The sequence below is a fragment of the Leptodactylus fuscus genome, chromosome 1, assembly GCF_031893055.1.
Source record: "Leptodactylus fuscus isolate aLepFus1 chromosome 1, aLepFus1.hap2, whole genome shotgun sequence".
Classification (NCBI taxonomy): Eukaryota; Metazoa; Chordata; class Amphibia; order Anura; family Leptodactylidae; genus Leptodactylus; species Leptodactylus fuscus.
In genome coordinates this window covers 12,460,792-12,482,231 of record NC_134265.1, presented here as the reverse complement: position 1 = coordinate 12,482,231, position 21,440 = coordinate 12,460,792, and the positions used below count along the sequence as shown (strand labels likewise).

Here is a 21,440-nt window from a genome sequence, read left to right as displayed (position 1 = left end):
TTCAAAATACAAGAAATATAATCTTATACGCGGTCACCTCAAACAGGAGAGAAATACTTCACAACTACAACTAGTGATGAATACTTTAAAATAAACAAAATATTTCCTAAAAAATTTATATATTTTGTAAAGAGAAAATCTGATCGGTGAATCTATCAGAGAAATCAATTTCCGGATATGACGACCTATACAGATCTCTTACAGAGAGTAGAGATGAGCGAACACTGTTCGGATCAGCCGATCCGAACAGAACGCTTCCATAGAAATGAATGGAAGCACCTGTGATGCTGACTTTGCCGGCGGCCGGCCGGCGTCGCAGGTGCTTTCATTAATTTCTATGGGAGCGTGCTGTTCGGATTGGCTGATCCGAACAGTGTTCGCTCATCTCTAACAGAGAGGTTTTATTTCTTTACTGATGATTTAAAAAGAAATGATTAATTCTCATTTTACTGTGTAACAAATAATATGTGACATTCAGTCTGCTGTGTGGAAATTGGGGTAAATTAAATTATGTAGAATTGGATGCTTACGGCTTAATCGGAAGTCATCTGTTCTGTCTGTGCCATTTGTTTTTCAGTTCATTGCCAAATATCCCCACTTAGGCTGGTCTTACACGGTCGTAATGTAAGTCCGCAAATGGTCCACAATTGAGGGTTTTCAATTGAGGACCATTTACGAACACATTATATTCAATGCGGCCTTTTACACCACCGGATATTTTATCTGTGGTGTGGCCGGGCCGCAACCGTGGTCCGCAATTTATACAACATGTCCGTAATGGCCGTGAATTGCGGCACTGCACGGACTCGCCCTTAGAACTCTATGGGCGAGTACGGCAGGACACGGACATCTGCGGAGTCTATGTTGCCGATCAGCAACTAGTGTTGCTGATCGGCAACTTGCGGACCGTACATTCAATACTGTTGTGTAAGACCAGCATTATAGACAACATCCGTCTGGAGTTACACAGAGAACCCCCTGCTGAAGTTAAATATAAGATGGCCACATGTGATTGTACTGAGACAGTGAATATTGCGTCATATTGCATCACACATCCTGCCCCTGATCATTGAGAGCAGGATTCCACTACAGCTCCTCCTGAGGTGCGACACTGCAGGAGTTTGAATTACTCTCATACCAAGATCATTAAGGCTTTGATCGTGATGGTGAACAGTCACACCGCTACGAAGGATTGCGTTATTGAGGATACATAAAATTTCTCGCTTATTTTACTTCAATATGGGTATAGTCCTCTAGGAGGCTGACACTAGAAGAATGAAACGCTTTCGGCTTTGCTACCCTCTCACAGACAATGTTCATAGGAGGCAGACACCATCTGACTTGTGTCTTACATCATTTGCAAGTGCAGAGGGGTCTTCAGCATGTACACCACTCTAGTCATAACCTTGGGTGCAGAGCTCTAATAAAGCACCTCAACGGTTACCTAGTCCTCACTTGCCACATTAGTGGCCGGATTGCCAGTGACCTCACTCTCAAGTGTGAGGTGACCCTGTGGTGTCTGAAGAAACAAAACAAGTGAGTATTAAAAGAAGAGAAGATGAGTGAGTATAGTTCCCTTCAATTCCCTGCCCCCTGGGGATTCTTTTTTGCCATCCACCATCTTCCAGCCCCCCCTTCCAAAAGGGAAATTATTTTATCAGTGGTCTCCTCTATGAGAATGAGACCCAGCTCTATGGCGCTCCCGGTTCTTCTTTCTCCACTCCCTGAACAGATATCTCTTTGTGAGGATACTCATATACCACCAATACCTTCTTTGGCCTCTGCGGACCTTTCTGGAGCCCTCGGCGGTTCTCCATCATGGCGGTACAGTGCCAGCCGCAATCTCTAATTTAGGCAGCACATAGGCCCACTAGACTCCTCCTCCAGACTCCACCTGGCCCCTTCCATTGGCCAGGAGGCTGTCCTGGGCAGTCTTACAGTCCTCCTTCTAGCTCCTGAACGTGAGAAATCCAGCTGGGGGGTCTTTTCTGGAACTACTCCTCTAAAGGTTCTTCTGCTGCCTGTGAAACACAACACCTGGAGATCCCTCTTTGCAGCAGTCAGTGAACAGACAGCTTTTCAGTGGTTTGATAGGCTACCCTCCTGGGTTTCCTCTTTTCCCTGGGCCCACACCGCCATGAAGAGTCATCTCACCCCTCGACCCCCTCCTTTGCCACCACATTTTATATGTGTACCCGCTATAACAAAGTTACCATGTGGACAGCATGAGCCTATCTGCTCTCACTACCATTCGCTTCAACTAGTCCAGGAACATCCCAGCCCCTCTCTGGCTCATCCCTCACCAGATTAGGCGGTCTCTCTCACCCAGGATATTAGTGACCTTGCCAGACTTAAACAATCTGTGGTGAAAATTTTGGAATGGCTGCCTTCCCAGACTGTGCTCAGGAACCCCATGGTACCCTTATAGTTCCTGTTACAACTCCAGGATCCGTCCCCACGAAAGGATCCGGAAGTCTTCCTACAGATCACAGTCTTCCACCCTTTCCACTGGGCACTCCCCAGATAGGGTCTCCGCTCACAGCTCCACTCCGACAGGCATACCTCTGTCTCCCCCTATTTTCTCTGTTTCTCCTGGGGACACCTCTGACTCTGACTGGGAATATCAGCAAGGCACATCTAAATCCACTTCTATATGGGTGTTCATCGGTGCGGTCATAGATACTCTACAGATCTCGGAGGACCCGGATCCTGCTTCTCAAGAAGACATCTCCTTCTGCCTCATTCAGCACTCTTCTCTGATCTTTCCCAACCATGGGGCATTTGACTACACCTTGAAGGAACATTGGCTTCACTTGGACATTCTACTAGAAAGTCGGGCGTTCTCTTACTTTTCCCAGACCAGTGTGTCTCCAAGTGGTCGAAGCCTCTTGTGGTGGACTCTGCAATAGGTAGGCTCTCCAAGGTTATTATTCTGCTTCTAGCAGACTCCGCCTCTCTCAGTGATTCCTCAGCAAGAAGGTGGATTCTCTCTCCTAAGCATCCTTCAAAGCTGCAGTCTCCTCTTCGTGGCCTTCCTTCACTGCTTCTTGGATCAGCAAGGTATGCATCCCCTGGGCCCAACAGCTCCAAGCAGGCTTCTCTGATGAATCTTCCCTCCAAGACAACCAGCTGCTTGTTTGGTTGTGTCAGGGGTGAACCTACCTTGTTCGCCGCCCGAGGCGGACGACAGAAAGCCGCCCCCCCCCCAAGGAGGAGGGGGCAGAGCGGCGTTAGCAAGCAGAGAGCAGGACGGGGGAGAGGACCTGCTCTCTGCCTGAGCGTGAGGGGAGACCGCTGGAGCAGCGCTGCGTCCACAGGGCCTCCCCAAACCACCACTCGGTGACGGTGACGCTAAGCCAGTCCAGGACAGCTTGTCCTGGACTGGCTTAGGTAAGCAAAATGCCGCCATGTCCGGGGCCCTGACATAGCGCTGCCTGAAGTGGTCGCTTCAGGTCGCCTCATGGGAGATGCGGCGCTGGGTTGTGTTCACAGGTTTTGCATGGAGTCCCTGCAGTCAGTGGTGGCATTCCTGGAGACAGATGAATTTCTTTCGTTCACCGACATCCATGACACTTACCTCCAAGTTCCCATCATGCAGTGCCTTCAGCGTTTTTATGTTTTGCCGTGGGTTTATGTCATTTCCAGTAATTCCCACCCACTACTTTAGGACATCTCATGTCCTCCAGTGAAATAAGCCAGAAAAAGGGTTTGTTTTTTCTTACTCACCATAAAATCCTTTTCTCTTTGTATTCACTGGGGGACACAGAGACCTTTTCTTTACTGTTGTTTCTACATGAGCTCTTTTGGTTCTATTCAGGTTCAGGACATGTTGGTGGTTGTTGGTTCCATGTTCCTTTTTGTTATTGTGTCTCTCTCCTAATCCTGTGGTACAAACTGGCTTAGCACATTGCATACCTCCCAACTTTTGAAGAAGCGAAAAAGGGCCAAAATGTGCGACGTGCGCAGTGCACCGCAGCAAGTTTAGCTCCATCCACTTTTATGTTGACTCCGCCCATTCTCATTCATTTTTCATGTGCCCACACACAGTATAATCTTCCGACAGTCACCCGTAAATTATATCTCCCCCCCCCTCCATCTCTGTCCCCAGTTTCATGTCCCCCTCCATCTCTGCCTCCAGTTTCATGTCCCTCCATCTCTGCCTCCAGTTTCATGTCCCCCATCTGTCCCTAGTTTCATGTCCCCATCTCTGTCCCCAGTTTCATGTCCCCCATCTCTGCCCCTAGTTTCATGTCCCCCCATCTCTGCTCCAGTTTCATGTCCCCACATTTCTGCCTTCAGTTTCATGTCCTCCCATCTCTGCTCCCAGTTTCATGTCCCCCCATGTCTGCCAACAGTTTCATGTCCCTCCATGTCTGCCCACAGTTTCATGCCGTTCTCCCCCCCCCTTCATCTGCCCCCAGTTTTATGGGCCCCCTTCATTATGTTTCCCCTCAGTGTTTAACACAAAAAACACTTTCACCCTTCCAACGCTCTTCCGCCACTCTGTCTGCAGTTTCAATAAAAGAGTTGTAGGCGCGATGTGACATCATCACATTGTGCCTACACATCCACTAGCCTGAGCGCAGCGGATAGTGGATGTATTCAAATCGCTTATGTATTCAACTCAGATCTGCGTCAGAGTTGAACGCGGGACAGGACACCTAATCCGTGAATGTCCCGCAGAATTTGGGATGGTTGGGAGGTATGACATTGTATGTGAGAGGGTGCAGACCATGAGGTGGAGCCAACAGCTTTTCATTCTCCTAGTGTCAGTCTCCTAGTGACCAGGACGATAACCCTGATGCTGTGTCCCCAATGAATACAATGTGAAAAGGAATTTACAGTGAATACAAAAAGAGAGATCCCTTTTTAGATTATTTGTACCATTTTGGGTTTATTGGTCTGGATTTCGTTTGGTTCTGATAGATGCTTAGGTTGATGTTTGTTTGTTTTTTAACTGTAATTTATTGAGATTTTTAACATAACAAATAAAAGAACAGTAGTAAAAAAACAGGCAACAATAGTAGGGGAAAGGCAACATCGCCAGTCCCGCAGTATAAAACAACACAATGAGTCACATTAGAAAGATGCAATGAAAAACAAGGAGACTAGGGGTAACAGACACCCAGAGACAAGGAGAAAGGGGAGGGAGCAAGGGGGGGGGGCTAGGGAGTGGGGTCACAGGCCTCGCATGGTGCAATAAGCATCCCAAGGGAACCAGATGGAGTTGAGAGCATCCAAAGTATTGTTGAGGCTAACCGTCAAGGATTCAAGGCTCCGCGCGTCCTTAATGCGGGCCAAGAGTTCTGTGACAGAGGGGGGAGTAGAGCTCCTCCAATGCTTGGCAATAAGGGTCTTAGCAGCCGTGCAGAGGTGAAGAAACAATCTGGAAGTCTTACTGCCGAGATGCCTCAGCATGCTGATCATCAACGCCAACAACACACTCATTATATTGCGTCCCCACAAGCTGCTGAGATGCCGCAAAAATCACAGGCACAACGCAAAGAACCAATTCAGTGCCAGGCCAGCTTGAGAGTTGATCATCAACGCCAACAACCCGCAGACGCGGGCAGAGGCTAGTATACAATATAGTATATGATATGGGGAGCGAGTAAATGTGTGTAATGGCATCATTTAGTGTTCTATCACATGTATACAAATAAATGATGTGTGAGAAGAAAGACAAAAGGACTAAATTTCTCCCCCGTCTCTCCTAATCTTACAGGTCATTGATAACCTGTGCAATGGGATTGTGTTTTTTTAGATTAAAAGGTAGGTTTGGGAAATCACAGAGCACTGGATCAAGAGAACTAGGTGGACAGGGGAAAGGAAAAAAAAGAAAAAAGTTTGAAAAGTAAACTATAAAAAATTCATAGAAAGTTAAAAAAAAATCCACCTTTTAAATTAAAAAACAAACACATACACAAAAATATATACAAATAATACACAGACAGCTCTGCTACATACGTGTCACACACAGACGGCTCCGCTACATACACGGCACACACAGCTCTGCTACATACACGTCACACACAGACGGCTCCGCTACATACACGGCACACACAGCTCTGCTACATACACGTCACACACAGACGGCTCCGCTACATACACATCACACATCGACGGCTCTGCTGCATACACGGCACAGATCGACGGCTCTACTACATACACGTCACACAAACGGCTCCGCTACATACACGTCACACACACATGGCTCCGCTGCATACACGTCCCTCATCGATGGCTCCGCTACATACACGGCACACACAAACGGCTCTACTACATACACGTCACACAAACAGCTCCGCTACATACACGTCACACACACATGGCTCCGCTACATACACATAACACATCGACGACTCTGCTACATACACGGTGCACACAGACGGCTCTACTACATAAATGTCACACACAGACGGCTCCGCTACATACACGGCACACACAGATGGCTCCACTACATACACGTCACACACAGACGGCTCTACTACATACAAGTCACACACAGACGGCTCCGCTATATACACGTCACACAGAGACAGCTCTACTTCATACATGTCACACACAGACGGCTCCGCTACATACACGTCACACACTCACACACAGATGGCTCCACTACATACACATCAAACACAGATGGCTCCGCTATATACACGTCACACAGAGACCGCTCTACTTCATACACGTCACACACAGACAGCTCTACTACATACACGTCACACACAGACGCCTCCGCTACATACACATCACACATCAACGGCTCCGCTACATAAACGGCACACACAGACAGCTCTACTACATAAACGTCACACACAGACGGCTTCGCAACATACACGTCACACACAGACGGCTCCGCTACATACACGTCACACACAGACGGCTCCGCTACATACACGGCACACACAAACGGCTCTACTACATACACGTCACACACAGACGGCTCCACTACATACACGTCACACACAGACGGCTCCACTACATACACGTCACACACAGACGGCTCTACTACATACACATCACACACAGACGGCTCCGCTACATACACATCACACACAGACGGCTCCGCTACATACACGTCATACATCGACGGCTCCGCTACATACACGTCACACACAAACGGCTCTACTACATACACGTCACACACAGACGGCTCCACTACATACACGTCACACACAGACGGCTCCACTACATACACGTCACACACAGACGGCTCTACTTCCTACACGTCACACACAGACAGCTCTACTACATACACATCACACACAGACGGCTCCGCTACATACACGTCATACATCGACGGCTCCGCTACATACACGTCACACACAGATGGCTCTACTACATACATGTCACACACAGATGGCTCCACTACATACACATCACACACAGACAGCTCTACTACATAAACGTCACACACAGATGGCTTTGCTACATACACGTCACACACAGACGGCTCCGCTACATACACGGCACACACAAACGGCTCTACTACATACATGTCACACACAGATGGCTCCACTACATACATGTCACACACAGATGGCTCCACTACATACACATCACACACAGACAGCTCCGCTATATACACGTCACACAGAGACCGCTCTACTTCATACACGTCAGACACAGACAGCTCTACTACATACACGTCACACACAGACGCCTCCGCTACATACTTGTCACACATCAACGGCTCCGCTACATACACGGCACACACCGATGGCTCCGCTACATACACATCACACACACATGGTTCCGCTACATACACAATAAATAAACAAACATATACCATATATAGGTACAATCTCTGGTGTAATTAAATGGAAAATCATAAAAAAACCACCAGGTACACAAGTTTAAGCAAAAATAGAAAAAAGGTTTTATTACATAAAATCCACATATAACAATACAACATATAACAATACAAAAGAAGGGGATGGAGGGGGCAACTGAGTTACCCAATAAATAGGAGTGAAGATGGGAAAGGTGGAAAGTATGCACATGAAAGATGGATTAATATAATTAGCAAAACCATAGGCCCACAGATATATATAGAGCAGCGGATATACAACAAATGTAGCACAATAAGACAAAGTATATTGCTATAATAGCAAAAGTAACATGCCACAGTTGTAAATCTCCTACAGAAATGTGATAGACATATAGGCCCATGAGTGGTGCAAAAAATACATGATTATAATAATAATAGCATACATACCGTGTAGGCCAAAAGGCCAATTGTCCCAATCCACTCCACACCCAGTGGTGGAGTGGATTGGGACATTTGCCCTTTTGGCCTACACGGTCTGTATGCTATTATTATTATAATCATGTATTTTTTGCACCACTCATGGGCCTATATGTCTATCACATTTCTGTAGGAGATTTACAACTGTGGCATGTTACTTTTGCTATTATAGCAATATACTTTGTCTTGTTGTGCTACATTTGTTGTATATCCGCTGCTCTATATATATCTGTGGGCCTATGGTTTTGCTAATTATATTAATCCATCTTTCATGTGCATACTTTCCACCTTTCCCATCTTCATTCCTATTTATTGGGTAACTCAGTTGACCCCTCCATCCCCTTCTTTTGTATTGTTATATGTTGTATTGTTATATGTGGATTTTATGTAATAAAACCTTTTTTCTATTTTTGCTTAAACTTGTGTACCTGGTGGTTTTTTATGATTTTCCGCTACATACACGTCACACATCAACGGCTCTGCTACATACACATCACACACAGACGGCTCCGCTATATACACGTCACACAGAGACCGATCTACTTCATACACGTCAGACACAGACGCCTCCGCTACATACACGTCACACATCGACGGCTCCGCTACATACACGGCACACACAGACGGCTCCGCTACATACACGTCACACACAGATGACTCCACTACTAAACATCACACACAGACAGCTCCGCTATATACACGTCACACAGAGACAGCTCTACTTCATACACGTCACACACAGACAGCTCTACTACATACACATCACACACAGACGGCTCCGCTACATACACATCACACACAGATGGCTCCACTACATACACGTCACACACAGATGGCTTCACTACATACACATCAAACACAGACGGCTCCGCTATATACACGTCACACACAGACGGCTCTACTTCATACACGTCAGACACGTGGAGCTCTACTTCATACATGTCTGATGGCTCCGCTACATACACGTCACACACAGACGGCTCCACTACATACACGTCACACACAGACGGCTCCTCTATATACACGTCACACAGAGACAGCTCTACTTCATACATGTCACACACAGATGACTCTACTACATACACGTCACACACAGACGGCTTCGCTACATACACATCACACACAGATGGCTCCACTACATACACGTCACACACAGACGGCTCCGCTACATACACGTCACACATCGACAGCTCCGCTACATACACGGCACACACACACGGCTCTACTACATACACGTCACACAAACGGCTCCGCTACATACACGTCACACACACATGGCTCTGCTACATACACGTCACACATCGACGGCTCTGCTACATACACGGCGCACACAGACGGCTCTACTACATAAACGTCACACACAGATGGCTCCGCTACATACACGGCACATACAAACGGCTCTACTACATACACGTCACACACAGACGGCTCCGCTAAATACACGTCACACACAGATGGCTCCAATACATACACATCACACACAGACGGCTCTACTACATACACGTCACACACAGACGGCTCCGCTATATACACGTCACACAGAGACAGCTCTACTTCATACATGTCACACACAGACGGCTCCGCTATATACACGTCACACATCGACGGCTCCGCAACATACACGGCACACACAGATGACTCTACTACATACACGTCACACACAGACGCCTCCGCTACATACTTGTCACACATCAACGGCTCCGCTACATACACGGCACACACCGATGGCTCCGCTACATACACATCACACACACATGGTTCCGCTACATACACAATAAATAAACAAACATATACCATATATAGGTACAATCTCTGGTGTAATTAAATGGAAAATCATAAAAAACCACCAGGTACACAAGTTTAAGCAAAAATAGAAAAAAGGTTTTATTACATAAAATCCACATATAACAATACAACATATAACAATACAAAAGAAGGGGATGGAGGGGGCAACTGAGTTACCCAATAAATAGGAGTGAAGATGGGAAAGGTGGAAAGTATGCACATGAAAGATGGATTAATATAATTAGCAAAACCATAGGCCCACAGATATATATAGAGCAGCGGATATACAACAAATGTAGCACAATAAGACAAAGTATATTGCTATAATAGCAAAAGTAACATGCCACAGTTGTAAATCTCCTACAGAAATGTGATAGACTTATAGGCCCATGAGTGGTGCAAAAAATACATGATTATAATAATAATAGCATACATACCGTGTAGGCCAAAAGGCCAATTGTCCCAATCCACTCCACACCCAGTGGTGGAGTGGATTGGGACATTTGCCCTTTTGGCCTACACGGTCTGTATGCTATTATTATTATAATCATGTATTTTTTGCACCACTCATGGGCCTATATGTCTATCACATTTCTGTAGGAGATTTACAACTGTGGCATGTTACTTTTGCTATTATAGCAATATACTTTGTCTTGTTGTGCTACATTTGTTGTATATCCGCTGCTCTATATATATCTGTGGGCCTATGGTTTTGCTAATTATATTAATCCATCTTTCATGTGCATACTTTCCACCTTTCCCATCTTCATTCCTATTTATTGGGTAACTCAGTTGACCCCTCCATCCCCTTCTTTTGTATTGTTATATGTTGTATTGTTATATGTGGATTTTATGTAATAAAACCTTTTTTCTATTTTTGCCTAAACTTGTGTACCTGGTGGTTTTTTATGATTTTCCGCTACATACACGTCACACATCAACGGCTCTGCTACATACACATCACACACAGACGGCTCCGCTATATACACGTCACACAGAGACCGATCTACTTCATACACGTCAGACACAGACGCCTCCGCTACATACACGTCACACATCGACGGCTCCGCTACATACACGGCACACACAGACGGCTCCGCTACATACACGTCACACACAGATGGCTCCACTACTAAACATCACACACAGACAGCTCCGCTATATACACGTCACACAGAGACAGCTCTACTTCATACACGTCACACACAGACAGCTCTACTACATACACATCACACACAGACGGCTCCGCTACATACACGTCACACACAGATGGCTCCACTACATACACGTCACACACAGATGGCTTCACTACATACACATCAAACACAGACGGCTCCGCTATATACACGTCACACACAGACGGCTCTACTTCATACACGTCAGACACGTGGAGCTCTACTTCATACATGTCTGATGGCTCCGCTACATACACGTCACACACAGACGGCTCCACTACATACACGTCACACACAGACGGCTCCTCTATATACACGTCACACAGAGACAGCTCTACTTCATGCACGTCACACACAGACAGCTCTACTACATACACATCACACACAGACGGCTCCGCTACATACACGTCACACATCGACGGCTCCGCTACATACACGTCGCACACAGATGGCTCCACTACATACACTTCACACACAGATGGCTCCACTACATACACATCACACACAGACGGCTCCGCTATATACACGTCACACAGAGACCGCTCTGCTACATACACATCACACACAGACAGCTCCGCTACATACACGTCACACATCAACGGCTCCGCGACATACACGGCACACACAGACGGCTCCGCTACATACACGTTGCACACAGATGGCTCCACTTCATAAACGCCACACACAGACAGCTCTACTACATACACGTCACACACAGACGGCTCTGCTACATACAAGTCACACACAGACGGCTCTGCTACATACACGTCACACACTCACACACAGATGGCTCCACTACATACACGTCACACACAGATGGCTCCACTACATACACATCACACACAGACGGCTCCGCTATATACACGTCACACAGAGACCGCTCTGCTTCATACACATCACACACAGACAGCTCTACTACATAAACATCACACACAGACGGCTTTGCTACATACACGTCACACACAGACGGCTCCGCTACATACACGGCACACACAAACGGCTCTACTACATACACGTCACACAGACGGCTCCACTACATACACATCACAAACAGACGGCTCTACTACATACACGTCACACACAGACGGCTCCGCTCTATACACGTCACACAGAGACAGCTCTACTTCAGACACGTCAGACACAGACAGCTCTAATACATACACATCACACACAGACGGCTCCGCTACATACACGTCACACATCGACGGCTCCGCTACATACATGTCACACACAGATGGCTCCACTACATGCACGTCACACACAGATGGCTCCACTACATACACATCACTCACAGACGGCTCCGCTATATACACGTCACACAGAGACGCTCTACTTCATACACGACAGACACAGACAGCTCTCCTACATACACGTCACACACAGACGCCTCCGCTACATACTCGTCACACATCAACGTCTTCGCAACATACACGTCTCACACAGACGGCTCCGCTACATACACGGCACACACAAAAGGCTCTACTACAAACACGTCACACACAGACGGCTCCGCTGCATACACGTCACACACAGACGGCTCCACTTCATACACGTCACACACAGACGGCTCTACTACATACACGTCACACACAGACGGCTCCGCTACATACACGTCACACAGAGACAGCTCTACTTCATACACGTCACACACAGACAGCTCTACTACATACACGTCACACACAGACGGCTCTGCTACATACAAGTCACACACAGACGGCTCTGCTACATACACGTCACACACTCACACACAGATGGCTCCACTACATACACGTCACACACAGATGGCTCCACTACATACACGTCACACACAGATGGCTCCGCTATATACACGTCACACAGAGACCGCTCTGCTTCATACATATCACACACAGACAGCTCTACTACATAAACATCACACACAGACGGCTTTGCTACATACACGTCACACACAGACGGCTCCGCTACATACACGGCACACACAAACGGCTCTACTACATACACGTCACACACAGACGGCTCCACTACATACACATCACAAACAGACGGCTCTACTACATACACGTCACACACAGACGGCTCCGCTCTATACACGTCACACAGAGACAGCTCTACTTCATACACGTCAGACACAGACAGCTCTACTACATACACATCACACACAGACGGCTCCGCTACATACACGTCACACATCAACGGCTGCGCTACATACATGTCACACACAGATGGCTCCACTACATACACGTCACACACAGATGGCTCCACTACATACACATCACACACAGACGCCTCCGCTACATACTCGTCACACATCAACGGCTTCGCAACATACACGTCTCACACAGACGGCTCCGCTACATACACGGCACACACAAACGGCTCTACTACAAACACGTCACACACAGACGGCTCCGCTGCATACACGTCACACACAGACGGCTCCACTTCATACACGTCACACACAGACGGCTCTACTACATACACGTCACACACAGACGGCTCCGCTATATACACGTCACACAGAGACAGCTCTATTTCATACACATCACACACAGACAGCTCTACTACATACACATCACACACAGAAGGCTCCGCTACATACACGTCACACATCGACGGCTCCGCTACATACACGTCACACAGACGGCTCCACTACATACACGTCACACACAGATGGCTCCACTACATACACATCACACACAGACGGCTCCGCTATATACACGTCACACACAGACAGCTCTACTACATACACGTCACACAGACGCCTCCGCTACATACTCGTCACACATCAACGGCTCCGCTACATACACGGCACACACAGACGGCTCCGCTACATACACGTCACACACACATGGCTCCGCTATATACACGTCACACAGAGACCGCTCTACTTCATACACGTCAGACAAAGAAAGCTCTACTACATACACGTCACACACAGACGCCTCCGCTACATACTTGTCACACATCAATGGCTTCGCTACATACACGGCACACACAGACGGCTCCGCTACATACACGTCACACACACATGGCTCCGCTACATACACGTCACACATCAACGTCTCTGCTACATACACATCACACACAGACGGCTCCGTTATATGCACGTCACACAGAGACCAATCTACTTCATGCACGTCAGACACAGACAGCTCTAATACATACACATCACACACAGACGGCTCCGCTACATACACGTCACACATCGACGGCTCCGCTACATACATGTCACACACAGATGGCTCCACTACATGCACGTCACACACAGATGGCTCCACTACATACACATCACTCACAGACGGCTCCGCTATATACACGTCACACAGAGACGCTCTACTTCATACACGTCAGACACAGACAGCTCTCCTACATACACGTCACACACAGACGCCTCCGCTACATACTCGTCACACATCAACGGCTTCGCAACATACACGTCTCACACAGACGGCTCCGCTACATACACGGCACACACAAAAGGCTCTACTACAAACACGTCACACACAGACGGCTCCGCTGCATACACGTCACACACAGACGGCTCCACTTCATACACGTCACACACAGACGGCTCTACTACATACACGTCACACACAGACGGCTCCGCTATATACACGTCACACAGAGACAGCTCTATTTCATACACGTCACACACAGACAGCTCTACTACATACACATCACACACAGAAGGCTCCGCTACATACACGTCACACATCGACGGATCCGCTACATACACGTCACACATCGACGGCTCCACTACATACACTTCACACACAGATGGCTCCACTACATACACATCACACACAGACGGCTCCGCTATATACACGTCACACACAGACAGCTCTACTACATACACGTCACACAGACGCCTCCGCTACATACTCGTCACACATAAACGGCTCCGCTACATACACGGCACACACAGACGGCTCCGCTACATACACGTCACACACACATGGCTCCGCTACATACACGTCACACATCAACGTCTCTGCTACATACACATCACACACAGACGGCTCCGTTATATGCACGTCACACAGAGACCAATCTACTTCATGCACGTCAGACACAGACAGCTCTACTACATACACGTCACACACAGACGCCTCCGCTACATACACATCACACACAGATGGCTCCACTACCAAACATCACACACAGACGGCTCCGCTATATACACGTCACACAGAGACCGCTCTACTTCATACACGTCAGACAAAGAAAGCTCTACTACATACACGTCACACACAGACGCTTCCGCTACATACTTGTCACACATCAACGGCTCCGCTACATACACGGCACACACAGACGGCTGCGCTACATACACGTCACACACACATGGCTCCGCTACATACACGTCACACATCAACGTCTCTGCTACATACACATCACACACAGACGGCTCCGTTATATGCACGTCACACAGAGACCAATCTACTTCATGCACGTCAGACACAGACAGCTCTACTACATACACGTCACACACAGACGCCTCCGCTACATACACATCACACACAGATGGCTCCACTACCAAACATCACACACAGACGGCTCCGCTATATACACGTCACACAGAGACAGCTCTACTTCATACACGTCACACACAAACGGCTCCGCTACATACAAGTCACAAATCGACGGCTCCGCTACATACACGGCACACACAGACGACTCTACTACATACACGTCACACACAGACGGCTTCGCTACATACACGTCACACACAGATAGCTCCACTACATACACGTCACACACAGACGGCTCCGCTACATACACGTCACACAGAGACAGCTCTACTTCATACACGTCACACATAGACAGCACTGCTGCATACACGTCACACACAGATGACTCTGCTACATACACGTCACACACTCACACAGAGATGGCTCCACTACATACACGTCACACACAGATGGCTCCACTACATACACATCACACACAGACGGCTCCGCTATATACACGTCACACGGAGACCGCTCTGCTTCATACACGTCACACACAGACAGCACTACTACATAAACGTCACACACAGACGGCTTCGCTACATACACGTCACACACAGATAGCTCCACTACATACACGTCATACACAGACGGCTCCACTACATACACGTCACACACTTGTGGAGCTCTACTTCATACACGTCAGACGGCTCCGCTACATACACGTCACACACAGACGGCTCCACTACATACACGGCACACACAAACGGCTCTACTACATACACGTCACACACAGATGGCTCCGCTATATACACGTCACACAGAGACAGCTCTACTTCATACACGTCACACACAGACAGCTCTACTACATACACATCACACACAGACGCCTCCACTACATACACGTCACACATCGACGGCCCCACTACATACACATCACACACAGACGGCTCCGCTACATACACGTCACACACAGACGGCTCTGCTACATACACGTCACACACAGACGGCTCTGCTACATACACGTCACACACTCACACACAGATGGCTCGACTACATACACGTCACACACAGATGGCTCCACTACATACACATCACACACAGACGGCTCCGCTATATATACGTCACACAGAGACCGCTCTGCTTCATACACATCACACACAGACAGCTCTACTACATAAACGTCACACACAGACGGCTTTGCTACATACACCTCACACACAGACGGCTCCGCTACATACACGGCACACACAAACGGCTCTACTACATACACGTCACACACAGACGGCTCAGCTCTATACACGTCACACAGAGACAGCTCTACTTCATACACGTCACACACAGACAGCTCTACTACATACACATCACACACAGACGGCTCCGCTACATACACGTCACACATCGACGGCTCCGCTACATACATGTCACACACAGATGGCTCCACTACATACACGTCACACACAGATGGCTCCGCTACATACACGTCACACATCGACGGCTCCACTACATACACGTCACACACAGATGGCTCCACTACATACACGTCACACATCGACGGCTCCGCTATATACACGTCACACAGAGACCGCTCTGCTTCATACACATCACACACAGACAGCTCTACTACATAAACGTCACACACAGACACCTCCGCTACATACTCTTCACACATCAACGGCTCCGCTACATACACGCCACACACAGACGGCTCCGCTACATACACGTCACACACACATGGCTCCGCTACATACACATCACACACAGATGGCTCCACTACATACAAATCACACAGACGGCTCCGCTATATACACGTCACACAGAGACCGCTCTACTTCATACACGTCAGACACAGACAGCTCTACTACATATACGTCACACACAGACGCCTCCGCTACATACTTGTCACACATCAACGGCTCCGCTACATACACGGCACACACAGACGGCTCCGCTACATACACGTCACACACACATGGCTCCGCTACATACACGTCACACATCAACGTCTCTGCTACATACACATCACACACAGACGGCTCCGCTATATACACGTCACACAGAGACCGATCTACTTCATGCACGTCAGACACAGACACCTCTACTACATACACGTCACACACAGACGCCTCCGCTACATACACGTCACACACAGATGGCTCCACTACTAAACATCACACACAGACGGCTCCGCTATATACACGTCACACACAAACGGCTCCGCTACATACACGTCACACATCGACGGCTCCGCTACGTACACGTCACAAATCGACGGCTCCGCTACATACACGGCACACACAGACGGCTTCGCTACATACACGTCACACACAGATGGCTCCACTACATTCACGTCACATACAGACGGCTCCGCTACATACACGTCACACAGAGACAGCTCTACTTCATACACGTCACACATAGACAGCTCTACTACATACACGTCACACACAGACGGCTCTGCTAAATACACGTCACACACAGATGGCTCTGCTACATACACGTCACACACTCACACAGAGATGGCTTCGCTACATACACGTCACACACAGACGGCTCCGCTACATACACGGCACACACAAACGGCTCTTTTACATACACGTCACACACAGACGGCTCCGCTACATACACGTCACACACAGACGGCTCCACTACATACACGTCACACACAGACGGCTCTACTACATACACGTCATACACAGACGGCTCCGCTATATACACATCACACACAGACAGCTCTACTTCATACACGTCACACACAGATGGCTCCACTACATACACATCACACACAGACGGCTCTGCTATATACACATCACACAGCGACCGCTCTACTTCATACACGTCAGACACAGACAGCTCTACTACATTCACGTCAAACACAGACGCCTCCGCTACATACTCGTCACACATCAACGGCTTCGCAACATACACGTCACACACAGACGGCTCCGCTACATACACGGCACACATCAACGGCTTCGCAACATACACGTCACACACAGACGGCTCCGCTACATACACGGCACACACAAACGGCTCTACTACAAACACGTCACACACAGACGGCTCCGCTGCATACACGTCACACACAGACGGCTCCACTTCATACACGTCACACACAGACGGCTCTACTACATACACGTCACACACAGACGGCTCCGCTATATACACGTCACACATTGACGGCTCCGCTACATACACGTCACACATCGACGGCTCCACTACATACACGTCACACACAGATGGCTCCACTACATACACATCACACACAGACGGCTCCCCTATATACACGTCACACAGAGACAGCTCTACTTCATACACGTCACACACAAACGGCTCCGCTACATACACGTCACAAATCGACGGCTCCGCTACATACACGGCACACACAGACGGCTTCGCTACATACACGTCACACACAGATGGCTCCACTACATACACGTCTCACACACAGACGGCTCCGCTACATACACGTCACACAGAGACAGCTCTACTTCATACACGTCGCACATAGACAGCTCTACTACATACACGTCACACACAGACGCCTCCGCTACATACTCGTCACACATCAACGGCTCCGCTACATACACGGCACACACAGACGGCTCCGCTACATATACGTCACACACAGACGGCTCTGCTACATACACGTCACACACTCACACACAGATGGCTCGACTACATACACGTCACACACAGATGGCTCCACTACATACACATCACACACAGACGGCTCCGCTATATATACGTCACACAGAGACCGCTCTGCTTCATACACATCACACACAGACAGCTCTACTACATAAACGTCACACACAGACGGCTTTGCTACATACACCTCACACACAGACGGCTCCGCTACATACACGGCACACACAAACGGCTCTACTACATACACGTCACACACAGACGGCTCAGCTCTATACACGTCACACAGAGACAGCTCTACTTCATACACGTCACACACAGACAGCTCTACTACATACACATCACACACAGATGGCTCCGCTACATACACGTCACACATCGACGGCTCCGCTACATACATGTCACACACAGATGGCTCCACTACATACACGTCACACACAGATGGCTCCGCTACATACACGTCACACATCGACGGCTCCACTACATACACGTCACACACAGATGGCTCCACTACATACACGTCACACATCGACGGCTCCGCTATATGCACGTCACACAGAGACCGCTCTGCTTCATACACATCACACACAGACAGCTCTACTACATAAACGTCACACACAGACACCTCCGCTACATACTCTTCACACATCAACGGCTCCGCTACATACACGCCACACACAGACGGCTCCGCTACATACACGTCACACACACATGGCTCCGCTACATACACATCACACACAGATGGCTCCACTACATACAAATCACACAGACGGCTCCGCTATATAGACGTCACACAGAGACCGCTCTACTTCATACACGTCAGACACAGACAGCTCTACTAAATATACGTCACACACAGACGCCTCCGCTACATACTTGTCACACATCAACGGCTCCGCTACATACACGGCACACACAGACGGCTCCGCTACATACACGTCACACACACATGGCTCCGCTACATACACGTCACACATCAACGTCTCTGCTACATACACATCACACACAGACGGCTCCGCTATATACACGTCACACAGAGACCGATCTACTTCATGCACGTCAGACACAGACACCTCTACTACATACACGTCACACACAGACGCCTCCGCTACATACACGTCACACACAGATGGCTCCACTACTAAACATCACACACAGACGGCTCCGCTATATACACGTCACACACAAACGGCTCCGCTACATACACGTCACACATCGACGGCTCCGCTACGTACACGTCACAAATCGACGGCTCCGCTACATACACGGCACACACAGACGGCTTCGCTACATACACGTCACACACAGATGGCTCCACTACATTCACGTCACATACAGACGGCTCCGCTACATACACGTCACACAGACACAGCTCTACTTCATACATGTCACACATAGACAGCTCTACTACATACACGTCACACACAGACGGCTCTGCTAAATACACGTCACACACAGATGGCTCTGCTACATACACGTCACACACTCACACAGAGATGGCTTCGCTACATACACGTCACACACAGACGGCTCCGCTACATACACGGCACACACAAACGGCTCTTTTACATACACGTCACACACAGACGGCTCCGCTACATACACGTCACACACAGACGGCTCCACTACATACACGTCACACACAGACGGCTCTACTACATACACGTCATACACAGACGGCTCCGCTATATACACATCACACACAGACAGCTCTACTTCATACACGTCACACACAGATGGCTCCACTACATACACATCACACACAGACAGCTCTGCTATATACACATCACACAGCGACCGCTCTACTTCATACACGTCAGACACAGACAGCTCTACTACATTCACGTCACACACAGACGCCTCCGCTACATACTCGTCACACATCAACGGCTTCGCAACATACACGTCACACACAGACGGCTCCGCTACATACACGGCACACATCAACGGCTTTGCAACATACACGTCACACACAGACGGCTCCGCTACATACACGGCACACACAAACGGCTCTACTACAAACACGTCACACACAGACGGCTCCGCTGCATACACGTCACACACAGACGGCTCCACTTCATACACGTCACACACAGACGGCTCTACTACATACACGTCACACACAGACGGCTCCGCTATATACACGTCACACATTGA

General features: G+C 48.5%; 2 protein-coding genes across 2 annotated transcripts in view; both read left to right on the top strand.

The window, feature by feature from the left end:
• LOC142195323 (uncharacterized) overlaps positions 1-21,440 on the top strand; it is a gene marked incomplete at its 5' end in the record, with an annotated part of 202,381 nt that overhangs the window by 7,749 nt on the left and 173,192 nt on the right. The gene's annotated exons all lie outside the window — the stretch shown is intronic.
• LOC142188881 (uncharacterized) overlaps positions 1-21,440 on the top strand; it is a 51,998-nt gene that overhangs the window by 3,248 nt on the left and 27,310 nt on the right. The window lies entirely within an intron of this gene.